This window comes from Entelurus aequoreus, linkage group LG27, assembly GCF_033978785.1.
Source record: "Entelurus aequoreus isolate RoL-2023_Sb linkage group LG27, RoL_Eaeq_v1.1, whole genome shotgun sequence".
NCBI lineage: Eukaryota > Metazoa > Chordata > Actinopteri > Syngnathiformes > Syngnathidae > Entelurus > Entelurus aequoreus.
Genome location: NC_084757.1, coordinates 4004629 through 4010822, shown reverse-complemented (window position 1 = coordinate 4010822; position 6194 = coordinate 4004629). Strand labels below are relative to the sequence as shown.

At 37.8% G+C, this 6194-nt stretch overlaps 1 long non-coding RNA gene across 2 annotated transcripts in view; it reads right to left on the bottom strand.

Moving 5' to 3' along the window:
- Positions 1 to 1168: 1168 nt before the first annotated feature.
- LOC133644250 (uncharacterized) overlaps positions 1169 to 6194 on the bottom strand; it is an 88589-nt gene continuing 83563 nt past the window's right edge. For both annotated transcript variants that reach the window (XR_009824746.1, XR_009824747.1), the window contains one exon: positions 1169 to 1863. This is a non-coding gene — a long non-coding RNA (uncharacterized LOC133644250). The remainder of the gene's footprint in view (positions 1864 to 6194) is intronic.

The following is a 6194-nucleotide window of genomic DNA, read 5'->3' as shown; positions in this document are numbered from 1 at the left end:
AAAAAATATGCAATATTTTCCCTAAAAATATGCTATATTTCCCCCCCCAAAATATGCAATATTTTCCCTAAAAAATATGCAATATTTTACCCGCAAAATATATGGAATATTTTCCCCAAAAAATATGCAATATTTTCCCTAAAAAATATGCAATATTTCCCCCCAAAAATATGAAATATTTTCCCCAAAAAATATGCAATATCTTCAGTAAAAAATATGCAATATTTTCCCCCCAAAATATGCAATATTTCCCCCCAAAAATATGCAATATTTTCCCTAAAAAATATGCAATATTTTCCCTAAAAAAATATGCAATATTTTACCCGCAAAATATATGCAATATTTTCCCCCTAAAAAATATGCAATATTTTCCCCAAAAAATATGCAATATTTTCCCTAAAAAATATGCAATATTTCCCCCCAAAAATATGAAATATTTTCCCTAAAAAATATGCAATATTTTACCCGCAAAATATATGCAATATTTTCCCCCTAAAAAATATGCAACATTTTCCCCCCCAAAAATGCAATATTTTCCCTAAAAAATATGCAATATTTCCCCCCAAAAATATGAAATATTTTCCCAAAAAAATATGCAATATCTTCAGTAAAAAATATGCAATATTTTCCCCCCAAAATATGCAATATTTCCCTCCAAAAATATGCTATATTTTCCCTAAAAAATATGCAGTATTTTCCCCAAAAAATATTTCAAAGTGGAATATATGATGTGATTTGATTTATTGTTATTTTTTTGAGCAGTGAAAGTTTTAAAGGAAAAAAACAGCCTGCATGGCAGCTTTGAGTTAAAATGATCAACATTGCAACTTTTTCTCGTTACATTTCACCTGTTTCCTCTTTTATTCCACTTTTCTTTTGTATGAGTATTTTTAGGTCAGGAGTATTTTTCAGGTCCCAGTGCTGACACATTTTTTCAGGCCAGTCTGACATGATTGGAAGACCTTGTGTCATCCAAGTCCTTCAAGAGAAATGCAAACTAACACTTTTTAAATACACGGCCTCTTGTATGTCTTTTCATTTGTGGTCTAAGCTTTTATAAATAAAATAAAGCAACTGACGAGTAAATCATTGTCATATATTTTATACTGCTTAATTAACACAATACATTGGCAAAATCTGCCCAATTTGCTCTTGTACTTGGTTTAATGTTGTGTTGAATTCATTAGAAATGAAATTAAACAATCAACAACTACACTTTGTATTGCTAAATTAACACAACACATCAGTTTAGGTAATCCCTGCATATTTACTGTGATACATTTGCTATAATTAAATGTAATAATTCATTCATTAATTTATACAGCACACATTCTCATATTGTGTAATAATTATGATACATTGTTATATTGCTACAAACTGTTACTGCATTCACTTCTTGTAGTTACTAAACGTGAAGAGTAATAGTATTAATAATACTCTCCCCTCTTCTTATCAGCTGCAGGAAATTAATTATTTTTCGTATGGTCTAGTGTCAAAAAAGTATAAAATGTTGTTTTGAAAAGAAGTTCCTTTCTTGGGAGGTAGCGGAATGATCATCATCATCACTGTCGACCCCGATCTGGACTTGGGGGTCGTCGGCCGTACTTGGTTCCGTACCTCTGAAATTGGGTACCCATCCCTCGTCTTGTAGGAACTTCGTTGCACTTTTTCTGAGTGTGAAGTCTGATTCCCCGCTTGTGTTGCGTACTAAATAATCAATACGTAGCTGCAGCGTCAAGGTCAACATCAGAGGTCAATGAAGTAGCAAAAGTTGCAAGGAAAGTTTCTCTGCACCGAAAGTTAAAGTGATTTTGTTGTGTAAAAATGACCTGAGCAAAGTGTGCGGGCGATGTTGTCGCTGGGCTGCAACAGAGAGAGAGAGAGAGAGAGAGAGAGAGAGAGAGAGAGAGAGAGAGAGAGAGAGAGAGAGAGAGAGAGAGAGAGAGAGAGAGAGCAGAGTTCAGTCCATTCTTGTCACAGCAGGTGTGAGATGAACACAAACGTGACCATCCTTCCATGAGAAGTTAGGCGGCTGCACGCTGACTGCTCTTAAATAGCCACCAAGTAGCCGTGCAACTGAAGGATTAAAGAACTCCTGGCAAAGTCCGACTCTCCTGGTTCAAACGAGACTTTGCTGCTCCTTACAAGTAGCGCTATCACTGGGGGACTGAGGCTGATGGCTAAACTCGCCAGCTTGAAACAACACAAGTTGAAGAAGCGTCGACGCAAGCAGGAAATAACACGCACATCCATACCCAGTCAAGTATCAGTATATGATCCATACAGGAGTGACTATGTTGATATTTTGATTTTCACAGGATCATTCTGGTCCTTTTTGATGTTGTTTATACACTCAGGGAATAATATCATGGACACAGGCGGACTCTACGGGCAATGACTAAATACATTTCAATAGTTTTTTTTTAAGGTGTGCGTGTGTGTAAAGAAGGTGTGTGTGTGATGTGGTGTAAAGAAGGTGTGTGTGTGTGTGTGAAGAATGTGTGTGTGTGTGTGTGTGTGTGTGTGTGTGTGTGTGTGTGTGTGTGTGTGTGAAGTGGTGTAAAGAAGGTGTGTCTGTGATGTGGTGTAAATAAGGTGTGTGTGTAATGTGGTGTAAAGAAGATGTGTGTAAAGAAGGTGTGTGTGATGTGGTGTAAAGAAGGTGTGTGTGTGTGTGTGAAGAATGTGTGTGTGTGTGTGTGTGTGTGTGTGTGTGTGTGTGTGTGTGTGTGTGTGTGTGTGTGTGTGTGTGTGTGTGTGAAGTGGTGTAAAGAAGGTGTGTCTGTGATGTGGTGTAAATAAGGTGTGTGTGTGATGTGGTGTAAAGATGTGTGTAAAGAAGGTGTGTGTGTGATGTGGTGTAAATAAGGTGTGTGTGTGATGTGGTGTAAAGATGTGTGTAAAGAAGGTGTGTGTAATGTGGTGTAAAGAAGATGTGTGTAAAGAAGGTGTGTGTAATGTGGTGTAAAGAAGATGTGTGTAAAGAAGGTGTGTGTAATGTGGTGTAAAGAAGGTGTGTGTGTGATGTGGTGTAAAGATGTGTGTAAAGAAGGTGTGTGTAATGTGGTGTAAAGAAGATGTGTGTAAAGGTGTGTGTAATGTGGTGTAAAGGTGTGTGTGTGATGTGGTGTAAAGAAGATGTGTGTAAAGAAGGTGTGTGTGTGTATGTGTGTGTGTGTGTAAATAAAGTGTGTGTGTGTGTAAAGAAGGTATGTGTGAAGTGGTGTAAAGAAGGTGTGTGTGTGTGTGTGTGTGTAAAGAAGGTGTGTGTGATGTGGTGTAAAGAAGGTGTGTGTGATGTGGTGTAAAGAAGGTGTGTGTGTGAAGTAGTGTAAAGAAGGTGTGTGCGTGTAAAGAAGGTGTGTGTGATGTGGTGTAAAGAAGGTGTGTGTGTGAAGTAGTGTAAAGAAGGTGTGTGTGTGATGTGGTGTAAAGAAGGTGTGTGTGTGTGTAAAGAAGGTGTGTGTGTAAAGTGGTGTAAAGAAGGTGTGTGTGTGTGTAAAGAAGGTGTGTGTGATGTGGTGTAAATAAGGTGTGTGTGTGAAGTGGTGTAAAGAAGGTGTGTCTGGGATGTGGTGTAAAGAAGGTGTGTGTGTGTGACGTGGTGTAAAGAAAATGTGTGTGTATAGAAGGTGTGTGTGTGATGTGGTGTAAAGAAGGTGTGTGTGTAAAGAAGGTGTGTGTGTGTGATGTGGTGTAAAGAAGGTGTGTGTGTGTGTGACGTGGTGTAAAGAAAATGTGTGTGTATAGAAGGTGTGTGTGTGATGTGGTGTAAAGAAGGTGTGTGTGATGTGGTGTAAAGAAGTGTAAAGAAGGTGTGTGTGTGTGATGTGGTGTAAAGAAGGTGTGTGTGTGTGTAAAGAAGGTGTGTGTGTAAAGTGGTGTAAAGAAGGTGTGTGTGTGTGTAAAGAAGGTGTGTGTGATGTGGTGTAAATAAGGTGTGTGTGTGAAGTGGTGTAAAGAAGGTGTGTCTGGGATGTGGTGTAAAGAAGGTGTGTGTGTGATGTGGTGTAAAGAAGGTGTGTGTGTGTGACGTGGTGTAAAGAAAATGTGTGTGTATAGAAGGTGTGTGTGTGATGTGGTGTAAAGAAGGTGTGTGTGTAAGAAGGTGTGTGTGTGTGTGTGATGTGGTGTAAAGAAGGTGTGTGTGTGTGATGTGGTGTAAAGAAGGTGTGTGTGTGTGATGTGGTGTAAAGAAGGTGTGTGTGTGTGATGTGGTGTAAAGAAGGTGTGTGTGTGTGTGATGTGGTGTGGTGTAAAGAAGGTGTGTGTGTGTGATGTGGTGTAAAGGTGTGTGTGTGTGTGATGTGGTGTAAAGAAGGTGTGTGTGTAAAGAAGGTGTGTGTGTGTGATGTGGTGTAAAGAAGGTGTGTGTGTGTGTGTGTGATGTGGTGTGGTGTAAAGAAGGTGTGTGTGTGTGATGTGGTGTAAAGGTGTGTGTGTGTGTGATGTGGTGTAAAGAAGGTGTGTGTGTGTGATGTGGTGTAAAGAAGGTGTGTGTGTGATGTGGTGTAAAGAAGGTGTGTGTGTGTGATGTGGTGTAAAGGTGTGTGTGTGTGATGTGGTGTAAAGAAGGTGTGTGTGTGTGATGTGGTGTAAAGAAGGTGTGTGTGTGATGTGGTGTAAAGAAGGTGTGTGTGTGTGATGTGGTGTAAAGGTGTGTGTGTGTGATGTGGTGTAAGAAGGTGTGTGTGTGTGATGTGGTGTAAAGAAGGTGTGTGTGTGTGATGTGGTGTAAGAAGGTGTGTGTGTGATGTGGTGTAAGAAGGTGTGTGTGTGTGATGTGGTGTAAAGGTGTGTGTGTGTGATGTGGTGTAAAGAAGGTGTGTGTGTGTGATGTGGTGTAAAGAAGGTGTGTGTGTGACGTGGTAAACAAATTGTACCAATTACATTTTTAAGGGAAAATTCTGGCAACTGAAGTGAAGTGAATTATATTTATATAGCGCAATATATGAATGAATATTCAACAACATGGCAAACTCTTGCATCCAGCACACCTTACAACAGTGGTAATAAAAGATGCAACCTATGCTTAAAAGAGAAACTGTTTATTATATACCGCCCAGACCTGTCGTCCCTCAACAAGCGCAGCGAGATTGTATCAGCAGGTCGTCACAGAAGGAAGCACCTCCTAGGTAACACATGAGCCAATCACCACGCCTGCCTGTACTTACCCGTTCTGAGCCCTATATAAACCATGGTATGTGAAGGCTTCTATTAAAATCTCCTGATGATTGAGGGAAACCCCTCATGAAACAGGCCTGTAGAGATGAAGTAGTCTTGTGATTTTTTTTCCACACATACATACATATATATATATATATATATATATATATATATATATATATATATATACATATATATATATATATATATATATATATATATATATATATATATATATATATATATATATATATATATATATATATATATATATATATATATTTATATACACTAGCGTTCAAAAGTTTGGGGTCACATTGAAATGTCCTTATTTTTGAAGGAAAAGCACTGTACTTTTCAATGAAGATAACTTTAAACTAGTCTTAACTTTAAAGAAATACACTCTATACATTGCTAATGTGGTAAATGACTATTCTAGCTGCAAATGTCTGCTTTTTGGTGCAATATCTACATAGGTGTATAGAGGCCCATTTCCAGCAACTATCACTCCAGTGTTCTAATGGTACAATGTGTTTGCTCATTGGCTCAGAAGGCTAATTGATGATTAGAAAACCCTTGTGCAATCATGTTCACACATCTGAAAACACTTTAGCTCGTTACAGAAGCTACAAAACTGACCTTCCTTTGAGCAGATTGAGTTTCTGGAGCATCACATTTGTGGGGTCAATTAAACGCTCAAAATGGCCAGAAAAAGAGAACTTTTATCTGAAACTCGACAGTCTATTCTTGTTCTTAGACATGAAGGCTATTCCACTAAATTGTTTGGGTGACCCCAAACTTTTGAACGGTAGTGTGTATATATATATATATATATATATATATATACAGTATATATATATATTAGGGGTGTGGGAAAAAATCGATTCGAATTTGAATCGCGATTTTCACGTTTTGCGATTCAGAATCGATTCTCATTTTAAAAAATCTATTTATTTTTTTTTTTTTTATTTTTTTTTTTTTTAAATTAATCAATCCAACAAAACAATACACAGCAATACCATAACAAT